The following is a 13,135-nucleotide window of genomic DNA, read 5'->3' on the forward strand; positions in this document are numbered from 1 at the left end:
AGGTAATCAGACAGACAGACAAGTACACACGCACAGACAGACAGACAAGTAGACAGAATCATACAGACACAAATATATTAGGTTGTTTCGAACTTTCCCAACAAAATGTTGCCATACCTCTGCCCTTTGTACCGAGGGAGAGGTTCGCAAGAATTGTTGCAAGATGTCAACTGAAGAGATTCCTTGGGTGATTAGTTTTTGTTTTTTTTTATATTCCGTGATTATTTCCTCGAAGGTCCTTTGGTTTACAGGCGAAATGAGATGGCAAGTGGTCTGTGTGTAAGGAAAGAGTGATGTAAAGAGTAGGCTCATTTTTCACCCCTCTTCACTTTTCTTCCCCTTCCCACTCGTCCATTTCTTCATCTTCCTTGTTATCATCGTCGTCCTCCTCTTCCTCCTCCTCCTCCTCCTCCTCATTTCCTTCCCTCTCACTTCTCTTCCTCTTTTTCATCCTATCCTATCCTATCCTATCCTATCCTATCCTATCCTATCCTATCCTAACCTATTGCATCCCATCCCATCCCATCCCATCCCATCCCATCCCATCCTATCCTATCCTATCCTATCCTATCCCATCCCATCCCATCCCATCCCATCCCATCCCATCCCATCCTATCGCATCCCATCCCATCCCATCCCATCCCATCCCATCCCCACCCGACACTAACACCCTGCCTGCATATTTTCCTAATACCTCCTTTGATAACTGAATATAATTCCAGCGACAGGTTGATGGCGCGGAAAGCAATTACCGACCGAGATAGCATTAGCAATACCTGCAATTATTCAGCCACCCGAGTGCTTTACGTAACCTAAGCAAATTCGGCATCAGCTTTGATGTCGGCGGATCAGCTGATTTGCTGGCCGGTTGACGTCGCACTTTCATCGTCGCTTGGCACCGATGTGGGAATGGTTGGAAATGAGACGTGGCACTCATGGAAAATATGATGCTTGATTATTGCTTCCTGCTCTTGGTTTATATTTTCGCGATCCTTCTTGTATATTGGCTTTATTGTTTGTTTATTTATTCACTTTCTTTCTTCTTCATGGCTGTTTTCTCTTTTCATTGTTGCGCTAAATGTTTCTCGATTCCTTCACCGTTTTATTGGTCATTCTTTCGCTTTTCTCAATTCTATTCCATCTAAGGATACACACGACACTTGTAAAGGTGTAGAGATTGATTACTGTTTTCTGCAAGTCATGCTTGCAGCTCTACCTAAAGAATTCGCCTGTTTTATTTGTCTAGGAATATTTGGTTCACGAACGGATGGATTTGAATGTTTTTTGTTGCCTCTCTCTATGTCCTTCTCTTGTTTTTGCTATGTACCTCACATCCTTTCTTTATTCTCTTGCTCTCTCCTTATTTCCCTTCCTCCCTCGTTCCCCCGTTGCTCCTCCCTCCCTCCCTCCCTCCCTCCCTCCCTCCCTCCCTCCCTCCCTCCCTCCCTCCCTCCCTCCCTCCCTCCTCCTCCCCTCCCTCCCTCCCTCTCCCCCTCCCCTCCCCTCTCCCTCCCTCCCTCCCTCCCTCCTCCTCCCTCCCTCCCTTCCCTCCTCCCCCTCCCTCCTCCCTCCCCTCCCTCCCTCCCTCCTCCTCCCTCCCTCCCTCCCCTCCCCTCCCTCTCCCTCCCCCCTCCTCCTCTCCCTTCTCACCTCCCTCCTACCCTCCTTCTCCTCCCTCCCCTCCCTCCCACTCTTCCTTCCCTCCCTCCCTCCCTCCCTCCCTCCCTCCCTCCCATTCTCCCTTTCTCCCTTTCTCCCTCCCCACCTGCCTCCCTCCCTACCTCCCTACCTACCTATCCCTCCCTGCTTTTCAAATTTGCACGAAGGTGAGTCACTGATGTGAAGTTGGTGTGAGGGAACGTCCGCCGTCGTGGTAGTGCCAATTGATTAAACATCAATCTAGATTATGCAATGCCTTTGGTCAGTGACACCTACACACCGAAGGAGAAGGAGGGTGAAGGATGAAGGGTGAAGGGTGAAGGGTGAAGGGTGAAGGGTGAAGGGTGAAGCAGAGAAGAAAGGTAGGATGGGAAGTAGGATTGTATCATGATTATTGATATGATCACACATCACGCTATGGAGGGAAAGGTAAAAGAAGAATGAGGGATAGGTATAAAGAAGGGAGAAAAGAAAGAAAGGGGATATAGGGAGACAGATACAGATTGATGGATGGATAGAGATATAGTTAGACAGATTGAAATATATATATATATATATATATATATATATATATATATATATATATATATATATATATATATATATATATATATATGTATATAACAGATACGAATAGCTCGATAGATAGATATCAAAGGCCAAGTGAAAGGGAATATTAATAAAAATAACTAGAAAGAAATAGAGGAATAGATTGACAGATAAAGATCCGAAGAGCGAAGGCAGAGGCAAAAAAGAAATATAGAAAGACATAAAGGAACAGATTGATAGATAATGATAGGAAATAGAAGTCAAGGCAGCAGTTAGGAGAGAGTGGATAGTAAGAGGGGCGTATGCTTTCCACCGAGCGCCTCCCTTCCGTTATCAGCGTGGGGCGTAGTGTGTTATGGAGGTCGGGGTGTGTGTGGGGTGGGGGGGGGGTGCAAGAAACGACGAGACGAATCGTTAAGAGTGATGTGTCGCCGTTGAGAATGAATATGCATCACTCAGGTAGGTGTGACGTCTTCCCTCTCCGTTGGTTGGACGGCGTGGGTTTCGTGATTGAAGGAAAAGCGCTGACGTCTAACAGAGGCAGTGCCCTTTCCGAGCTGTCGAGCTAACATTTATCACGATCTTACCGGGAGTTAACCGTTCCATTGTTTCTCTTTTGTGTTCGCCAAGTCTATCGTTGGACGCCGCGACGTCAATTAGCGCGACTGCCTCTCTCTCTCTCTCTCTCTCTCTCTCTCTCTCTCTCTCTCTCTCTCTCTCTCTCTCTCTCTCTCTCTCTCCTCTCTCTCTCTCTCTCTCTCTCTCTCTCTCTCTCTCTCCCTCTCTCTCCTCTCTCTCTCTCTCTCTCTCTCTCTCTCTCTCTCTCTCTCTCTCTCTCTCTCTCTCTCTCTCTCTCTCTCTCTCTCTCTCTCTCTCCCTCTCTCTCTCTGTCTCCCTCTCCCTCTCTCTCTCTCTCTCTCTCTCTCTCTCTCTCTCTCTCTCTCTCTCTCTCTCTCTCTCTCTCTCTCTCTCTCTCTCTCTCTCTCTCTCTCTCTTTTCATCCTTCCTTTCTTTTTTCCTCCCTCCCTCCCTCCCTCCTCTCCTACCTTATCTCCTTTCTTCCTTCCCCACTCTCCCTCTCTCTAGGCCCCCACGTACAGCCACACTAGGGTAAGAAAAAAATCACGGGAAAAGTTACAACCTTTCAGTGAATTGAACGAGCGGTTGCAATTCCGACCGTGAAAGAGAAAAATCTGTCATCTTTTGATTCAGCGTCTTTCATTTTTTGAAAAAGCTGTTCCTTTTGAAATGCATATTTTGAAGTCTTTGTGTAGAGCGCTTTCTGCAGTGGGCATTACCTTTGTCCTTCGGTGTTTCAGTGGATGCAAATATTTATGATGCTAATGTCTGAAGGTTGTTTTTTCACTCAAGCCGCTTTTGCTGTTCTCGTTTTTGTATTTTTTTCTGTTGATAAAGTATATATATATATATATATATATATATATATATATATATATATATATATATATATATATATATATGTATATATATATATATATATATATATATATATATATATATATATATATATGTATATATCTATCTTTTAACGTTACGCCTCCATTTCATTGCCGTTCATTTATTACTTCCTCGATATGATATTTCCACAGAAACGTAAAAGGGTTTTTACAAATCATGAAACGGAAGTATGAGGATTGATATAACATTCCCCTCGCCTGTGGATTGCCTCATGTTTCCTTATCTCCTTATCATGTGGAAAGAATCCCTCCCTCCATGTGATTTTACGACATTCCTTTACTACATAGTGGCTCGCCTTGGTCGTCCGCCAGCAGCCATAGTCACCGCCCTGTGTCTCACGGTATGCGATTCTCTTTGTAAAATCAATAGGCTTTTGGTTGAGGGTCGACCTAATGGTGGAAGGTGGAGGGGGGTTAGGGTGGAAGGGTGGAAGGGGGTGAGGGTGGAATGGTTAGGGGAAGGGAAGGAGGATGAGGATATAGGAGAAGACAAGGAGGGGATTAAGATGGCGCAGTGGGGGGAAAGGATGGAGACGAAGGTCAGGTTCAGGGAGATAAAAAGATGAAGCACGGAAGTGATGGTTAACGGAAGTGAGGATGGTTAAGAAAAGGACAAATAAATGAAGGAAAGAAAGAAAAACACACCAAAGGATACGAAGAACGAAGTGAAAGAGAGGAAAGAACCAAAAGCACAGGGAAGACGAAGGGGTGAGGAGATCCTTATTGATTTTTTTCTCTCCCAGCACGTTTAAAGGAGTTGACGCAAGATGCTTTCAAGGTCACAAGGAGTGCAGCTGCAGAATGCCCCAAGGTCGATCGTAGGAGGGTCATTTTGGCACTGTCCGTCACTCGTGCCACCTGGGCGTCCTGAGGTCGAGGGTTAGAGGGTTGGTTGATAAGGGATATGGGAGTAATATATGTGTGTGCGTGTGCGTGTGTGTATTCGTGTGCGTGAGTGTATGAAAATATTACTTCATTTGTGTTAGTGGACTATACACAAACGAAAAGAAAATATGTAAATTTGACAGTGGATCGGTCACTGAAATTAAGGGACCATTCTTTTAGTAATGATCGGTGACGAGTTGAGAAAAGAAAGATATGAAGGGTGTAGGATGAATGGCGGAAGAGGGAGGGGGAGGGGGGAGGAGGGTCAGTATTTAGTCACTGTCAGTCGGTCATCACTCAGACAAGCATGTGTGTAGTTCCCACGGACGTCGCTCATCGCAGCGGGGGTTTGGCCTTCTTCTGGCCTTCCTCCGCAGTGTGTGTTTGTGTTCGTATGTGTGGGCGTGGGTGGGTGGTTAGGTGGGCGGGTGTTAGTGATATATTTCAGTAACATTTATAGATAACTATAATGAATTTGATAATTTATTACATATTATAGAGACGATGCCAAGACTGTTAATTTAGATCCAATTATGACTCTTTATATCATTCTCTAAAAAAGTAGGTTAAAGAGCGTCATTAGTATGATGATCAGTATTCTAACGATGGTAAAATACGCGGCGAGGTTCAGTGGTTATCTAGGTGGATGCACCAAGGGAGATAGGGGAGGAGGGAGGAGGGAGGGGCGACGACCGACAGAGTGCACATCTACAAACGTCTACTTGTACACTAATGTACAGTATCTTAGGACTGTCTCAGTACCAGACATATATATATATATATATATATATATATATATATATATATATATATATATATATATATATATATATATATATATATATATATAAGTCTTTATATGCGTTAGAATCGGATAGGATTTGTTAGCATTTTTGTAGCCAATGGGATGCTGGATATAGGCTGTGGATTTCATTAGCTGTCGATGGGGTTGACTATGAATGCGTAAAGGGTCATGTAGTCATGGTCACGTGATCATTGGCGACGTGAAGTAGCCACAACTGTCTTCTGTGGCCGTGGCTAAGTGTCTGTTCTCTACTGGCCTTTTGTCTGTGCCATCTCTCCCTCTCCCCCTTTCCTGCCTGTTTGGTATTGTTTTCTTGTGGCTTTGTGTGTCTTTTGTCTGTCAATCTCCTCCCTATCTTTATTTCTATGTCTCCTATCTCTTTATCTTTATTACTTTGTCTCATTTCTCTTTCTATTCCCTTTTCATATCTTTTCTCGCTGTATTATTTCTCGTCTTATCTGTCTTTGTTTCTGTTTCGTCTCTCTCTCTCTCTCTCTCTCTCTCTTTCTCTTTCTTTCTCTCTTTCTCTTCCTCCTCCCTCCCTCCCTACCTCCCTCCTCCCCCTATCTGTCTATCATTATTTTTGTATCTCTTCTCATCTCTCGTTTATGCTTCACTGTGTTTATCTAATCACAGTAACAGACACCTTGACCAACATTTTGTGAGTCGGAGAATTTGATAATTTTACTTATTTTGATTACTTTATATGCAGACATATCTGCTGATGTCTTAAGAGTTTGATTTATGTATGTGCATGCGTTTAAGTGCGCGTGTGTGTGCCTATGTATGTTTATATCTATTTATGTATGTATGCATGCATGCGTGTAAGGATGTATGCGTTGTTTGTACATATGTATACATGCATGTATTTATGTATGAATGTAATTTTGAACACATTCATATATGAATAGTGAGACGCAGGAGAAAGGAGGAGACGGAAACGAAAAATAATGTGTGATTATACACGTAGGAAGGCCTTCTGGGAGATGACGGCATTACTCAGCGCGCGGAGGAGGTCTCTGACGTCGACCAAGGTAGACCAGACAGCCGCCCTGCGCGCCTCGCCGCTCGGGAGAAAGTGTCCGAGCGATGGATGGCTGGCGGCCGCATACCGTCTTGCTGTTTTCAGATGTGGAAATGAAATGCGGTTTGTAACTTCTCTCTGCCTCTTTTTTTCTGAAATCGCGTGACGTGTCTGGGGGTTATTTCCGATCCGATGTTCGTTATTACGTCATGGGGAAAGGGTGGTGGGGAGAGAGGAATTGATCTGTGGTATAAACAGGAAGTGTTTGAACTGCCCCCTACCCCTTCATCTCGTCCTCCTCCCTCCCTCCCTCCTCCCTCCCCCTCCAGGCCCCCCTCCCTCCCTCCCCGCTCGCCGCAGTGTCAAGCGGGGGCGACCTTGAGGCGGTTGGTGGTGGCGGGGGCCTCCTAGTGCGCTCACGCCCTCCCCGCCGCCGCTCCACTTGATATTTGAAAACTTCTAGGTGCTGACTGTATATAAGATGCATGCGTATGTGATGAGCCGGTGTGGAATGTGAGTCTGAAAGTTTTTTTTTCATATACTGCATATTTTATGTATGCCGTTGTTGTTGGAACAGATTCTGTCGAAGGCAGCGTGTTCGTATTTCTGTTTTAATGAATTTACTGGACATATAACACGAAATGTTTGATTTTGCAATAATAAAATCGCATTTAATTTCTCCCACTATGACTGAATTTCCCCCATATCCCATTATCCATCAAAATTCGCATTTTCAAATACGTTGATCAATAATAAACATCGAGTATTTTATATTTACAATGTTTGGTTCGACCGTTGAAGTCTCGCACAGCACCGGCAGCTGTTGTCGGATCAGCACAACCACCTGACGGCCTCGTTAAGGTTCCGCCGTGATTTTCCCGCCAAACGTTGAGGCCTGCCGATTAAGGCGCAGTCTGGCGGCCGCTGCTGTCAAGCTGTAGTTTCCATGGACGCCGAGAGATGGCGCGAAAGTGTAAAGAAAACGGGGTGCGGGGAAGCGGTTGGATTCTGTCGTTTCGCCTAATCATCTCATTTTAAAAAATCGTAACAGACACAGCGCAAGTAGCGCCATTTGTGAAGGAAAATTGACACTATTATTATTATTGATTAGTATACAGTAACTTAATAACTGACTTCCGAGTCAATTTCCCGGTGGTACAAAAGAGTTACCGTTACACAAAAATGATTGCCTGCGAGTCATGGTTGGGACAAAAACGTTAATAGCGAGAGTTTCATGTGTGCGGAAGATCTTGGAATACCTCAGCCGTTCTGAGTACACGATTTGTTATTGTTCTGTTGCAAATGGTTATTGCTTGCAGACGTAATTTTTATTTTTTTTCGTGGTTCATGATTTTCCTCCGGTAACCGTTTGCATGTGTATTTGAATACATAAGTGGCGGTGAAAGTCAGTAAGAATATAACTGCTATAAGAGCACGGAAATCGGCGAGAATATGTAATTAAATGAATATGAAAGTTTCCGTAACCGATAGGATCAATGTAATCAAATGAATTTAATGATAGTAAAAGGCGATGAATTACGGCGATTGTCTTTCTCGTCATCTTCACTCGCTGACATCACATGTTACATCTCTCGTAACTCTTTTATTTTGTGAACTTGACAATGAAAGTCATATTGCGGTTGGCTTCGGGTGTAAATCCCTGACTGTAGGTGTTTTAAGGGCAGTTGTGCAACAAATCACGACCCCTTCGCGCCACGACCTATGGCTTCCCTGCATATGTGCAACCATTACGTAATAATATGTGGCTGTACTCCGGGTTTGTGTTGTTGTCTTTTTGTTGTTGTTCTTGTTATACGCACTCATCGGTTTCTTTTCTAGACTGGTTCGCTTGTCTATACTCTGTGTCTTTCCCTTTTTCTTTATCCGTTCAATTATTCACTATCCTGTCAATCCCCCTTTCCCTTATCCATTTGATTAATACCTTGTCAATCCTTGTTTTCGCACCCATGCAATTGATTAAAGCCATGCCAATTCCTTTTCCCTTACCTTTTTCTGTGACGTGACATCTATCCAATCCCTTTTCATTTCACTCTTACGTGTATCTCATTTCACCGGCCATCCTCTTCGTGCCCATATCCATTAATTCATTCTTCATTTCTCCTCATATTTCTTCATTCACCACCCGCCTCACTCTTTTCACCTCTTCGTCATTTGCTTCACTTCCCTCCCTTCCCTTTTCTCCTCTTCCCTTAACATGCACCCCCCACTCTAGTGTACACCTGACACCGCCCCCATTACCTTATCCATACAGTTAAGGTATCCTGCCGCCATATGGCTGGGTATTATCATTTATAAGCATCAGGATCTTTCCTCTTCTCACTCTTTCAAATTCTCCTTTCTTTGCCTTTTCATCTGCGGACTTTCTCTCCCATTGTTTGCTCTTTCATCTATCTCGCATTTCTGCTTTTCCTTCTCATCTTCATTTCTCCTCTCTCTCTCTCTCTCTCTCTCTTCCATTGTTTGCTCTTTCATCTATCTCGCATTTCTTCTTTTCCTTTTCATCTTCATTTCTCTCTCTCTCTCTCTCTCTCTCTCTCTCTCTCTCTCTCTCTCTCTCTCTCTCTCTCTCTCTCTCTCTCTCTCTCTCTCTCTCCCTCTCCCTCTCCCTCTCCCTCTCCCTCTCTCTCTCCCTCTCCCTCTCTCTCCCTCCCTTCCTCCCTCCCTCTCCCTCCCTTCTTCCCTCCCTCCCTCTCCCCCCACCCCTTTCTCCCTTCCAATGCCCCTCCCAATCCCTCTTCCTCTCCCTCCTCTCCCTCCCCTCCTCTCCCTTCCCCATCGTTCCTGTTCCACACCATCCTCGCCCTCATCTCCAGCTGCCTCCTTCACCCTTCATTCCTTTTTTATCCCTCCGCGCGACCGGCCCGCTCTCGATGCTCTCCCTGTGCGTGACAGGTTCCGTATGTGAGTCGGCCGTCTACGTCACCTTCCCTCGTTGTTTTAGTTGGCCATCGATTTTCGTCGGTATACTCGAGACACATACATATATAGAGAGTGTGTGTGGGGTATTTACACACACACACACACACACACACACACACACACACACACACACACACACACACACACACACACACACACACACACACACACACACACACAGGTATATTATTTTGAAATTTACTTTCGAGCGCATACATATCCACACAGAGGCGAACTCAACACGAGGCCGCAACCACCAACGTATATGAACGTATCGAGCCCATTATGACCTGGTTCGGCGAGGCTGTTAAGGTGGGTGACCTAGTTACCTGGTACCGCCACGCACAGGCCTGTCCTTTGTCCTTCTCCCCAACATCTCATTTATGGCATTTCCTTCTTCTCGTCTTTCATCATCCCTTTAACCTTTTGTAGTGTATCTTTCGTCTCGGTGTTGTTCCTTGTCCGGGATTATTTGTCCATTTCTTCTTATTGTGTCAAAAGGCTATGTGTGTTTTTATCCTAAAGATGTGGTGATTATTGTCCGAGTTTTCCTCCTTGGTGCTTCCCTGTGATGGGAGGATACGCCTTGGATATTATCGCTTGCACATATTATGCTGCGTTATAGGGATTGGAGAGTGTGAAAGGGAGAGGAAAAAATAGAAAGAGAAAGAAGTAGTATGAGAGGGAGAGGGAGAAAGAGAAAGAAAAGGAGAGAAAGAGAGAGGGGTGGAGAGACAAAGATATAAAGCTATAAAGTGAGAAAAATAAAATTCAAGAAAAAGAAGGCAGCTAGAATCGACTAGACTTCCTCGCAACCCACGCCCACTCCTCTCGCCCGCCCATAAACAGGCCGATGATGGATGCTCCTCCTCACCCGCTGTTCCATGTGTGGTAGAACGATGTTTGAAGGCGAACACGAAGCCCCCGTGGGCGTCCCGACATGTGTAATGGGCGGTAGATGTTAGCGAAGCAAGAGAGGGGCTGAGGGTGCGGTGCGGTGGAGAGGTTGAGGGTCGGCGAGGCTTGACGTTATCTACAGTTTTTTTTTATGTTGGTCGTAATAGAGCTTGGCTGTAATGGTAATTGTGGCCGTTGTAAGGATTGTTTTAATGATGGGTATAATGATGATAATAATGAAATGTCATTGTGATAGTGATTATAGAAATTGTAGGGATAACATCGGTAGTAATTCTAGTGGTTAGATAATGTCGATGATAATGAAGATGGCGGTAATGTTGGCAATACTAACGATAATGATTATCCAGTGGAGAGAAACAGCGTAGTGATTGTATGGATGTTAAGGCAACAGTAGTAGTATATGACAATGAAGTGCTATACTGAATATACACAAAGTTTTCTTATCAGTGTTCATTTGTTTTATGGTGATAAGCAAGCGACTATTTGTTTTTTTTTTATCACCCTCTCCCTCTCGCGAAGCAATTGTCACCCCAGACATCGAAGAATCCGGAACCCCCTGGATTTTGAAATGCATGGGCGGATTTCGAAACGTTTTAGGCCGTGACTTTGGGGTTGAGATGGCGGTCGGCGAAAGATTACACTGCCATCGGAATTCTTGGGACCAAATAAGGACTTATAAGGAATTTCCTCGTTAAGATCAAGGGATTCTTAAGGACGAAAAGGAGGAGGAGTGGAGAGGGTGGGGCGCAGGGGGGTGGAGTCGAGGGTAGGAGGGAGCAGGAAGGAGCAGGAAGGAGGAGTAGGGGGAGGCGGCAGGAAGGAGGAGTTAGAGAATGGGACGGGGGGGGGGGGGAGTTAAGGACCACCTGCCAAGAGTCTTGAGTGACAGAACCGAAGGGTCGGGAGCCTCAGTGAGTCATACCCGAAATGACAAGTGACTGATTAACATGTGAATGACGGCGTCCAAGAAGAGGGTTCCTTTTTAAAATCCATGGACAAGGGGGGAAGAGGGGGTTAGTAAGGGGTATGGGGCTAAAGGGATGGGGGGAGGGGTCTATGAAGATCAGGAGGCTAAGGCATGTTAGTGAGTGCGGTAGGCCTCTTGTGGGGGCCATGTGTATAAGATTGATAGCCGTCTCGTGGAAGGAGGTCGCTGTTTCTCTTTCCTTTGGGGGAGATTTATCATATGCTTGAGCTTTAAAGGGTCGTTTGCGGTTGTTGTGTTGCTGAGATGACGGGAGGAAAGGTGCGTTGCTCCATCTCCTTTCGTGGATAGAATTGGGCTGTAAGGACAGAGACAGACACGTAGATAGATATATAGACTGACTGATTGACAGCATGAGAGAGACAGATAGATAGAAAAAATGAGAGACAGACAGGAAAAGTTACAGAGACACACAGACAAACAGAGAGGAAGAGAGATCAATAATTAGTTTTAAGGACAATGTTGTTGTTTTTTCGCTTACCGCTGGAAGTAATTACGAACGAAATTACGAAATTATCTGCCAGTGCCTCCCCATCATGTCGCCTCTCCATCCGTAACCCGTGAACAGGTGACGAGACTCGGGCCTGGAAGCACAAACCTCATTATGTAAGAGCCCCGACCGCACACCTAAGGTAACCGCAGGTGTTCAGATCAGTAATTATTGCAAACTAAGCGACGCCCACTTGGTCTTATCAACCTATGACGATGACCAGTTTTATGGAGCGTTGAGGAATCAAGGCAGGTTTTCTGAGAAGAGAGAGATAAAGGGCATTTTTTTTTAGCATTTATTTTTTATTCAGCAGTGTTAGGATAATGTTTTATCATCACATTCATTCCTTTCTCTTGTTCTCAGTCTCCCCCCCCTTTTTTTCTTTACCAGATTCAGTTTGTACAGCCGGCTTGTACGATCAATCATGATTTTAAACCTTATGTTAATTTCCCTCTTATCTGCTTAGAAATCACGTGTATGAAAATGCTTTACATGCTATCATGAATAATGTGTATGTAAACTGAAAAGTTAGTTGTTATAATTGTGCGTATTGTATATGACTTCGAGATTTTGTTGTGGGAAGCTTAGGATATGTTAATGTGGATGTATTTAATCTAATCTATTATCAGCGGTTGACACTAAAGATACGTAACATAATTAGAATAAAAAGTTTCTCCTGTCAATCATTCTCCCAACACAGGACGTCAGTTACAATAATAAGGACTTTAAGTGTGAGAACAATGAACCTACCAATCCTATTATATATACGCTATAAAGGCTTTCTTATCCGTAGATCAGTGTTATTCTTTGTACTACCAATCCCTCTGAAACTTGTAAATCGCACGAAGACGAATGAAACTTGTAGTTTTGGGAGAGACATTGCCACAAGGACCGAGATAACACCACGAGATAACAACGCCTGAGCTCCCACATAGAACACTCTGCTTGTGTACTTAACATGATGCCTTTTATCTTTATCTCCCCTGTCTCCCGCGTGTCTTATCTCCAGCCCTCCCTTCATAACTTGACGGCAGAGAAAGGACATTTCCCTTCACTCCTAAACCGCTACCTGCTCAGACTCTCAACTGACGGACGCTGAGGTTTTTCCAGATTTTGACCATAATACCGTTTTGTTTTATTGCATCACTTGTTTTCTGGTATTGTTTTTCTCTTTTATCTCTATCATGGCGAGTTGGCGAGAGGCACAGATAAGGAGACAGAGACAGTAAGGGAAAAGAGCAGAAGTAGACAGAGACAGGCACAGAGAAAATAAAGAGACAACAGAAAAAGAAATATATACAGAGAAAGACAAAAAGCGGAAGAGGCCGACACAGAGATGATTCAGAGAAAAACATAAAGAGACAGACACAGAGAAGATAAAGAGAGGCGGAAAGTGGAAGAG

General features: G+C 44.5%; 1 protein-coding gene across 1 annotated transcript in view; it reads left to right on the forward strand.

Annotated features, from left to right (window-relative positions):
- Positions 1–13,135, forward strand: part of klar (klarsicht) — a 483,791-nt gene that overhangs the window by 162,173 nt on the left and 308,483 nt on the right. The window lies entirely within an intron of this gene.

The sequence above is a fragment of the Penaeus japonicus genome, unplaced genomic scaffold (genome assembly GCF_977035675.1).
Source record: "Penaeus japonicus unplaced genomic scaffold, GWHDUDI00000001_assembly GWHDUDI00000030, whole genome shotgun sequence".
In the NCBI taxonomy this organism is placed as follows: Eukaryota; Metazoa; Arthropoda; class Malacostraca; order Decapoda; family Penaeidae; genus Penaeus; species Penaeus japonicus.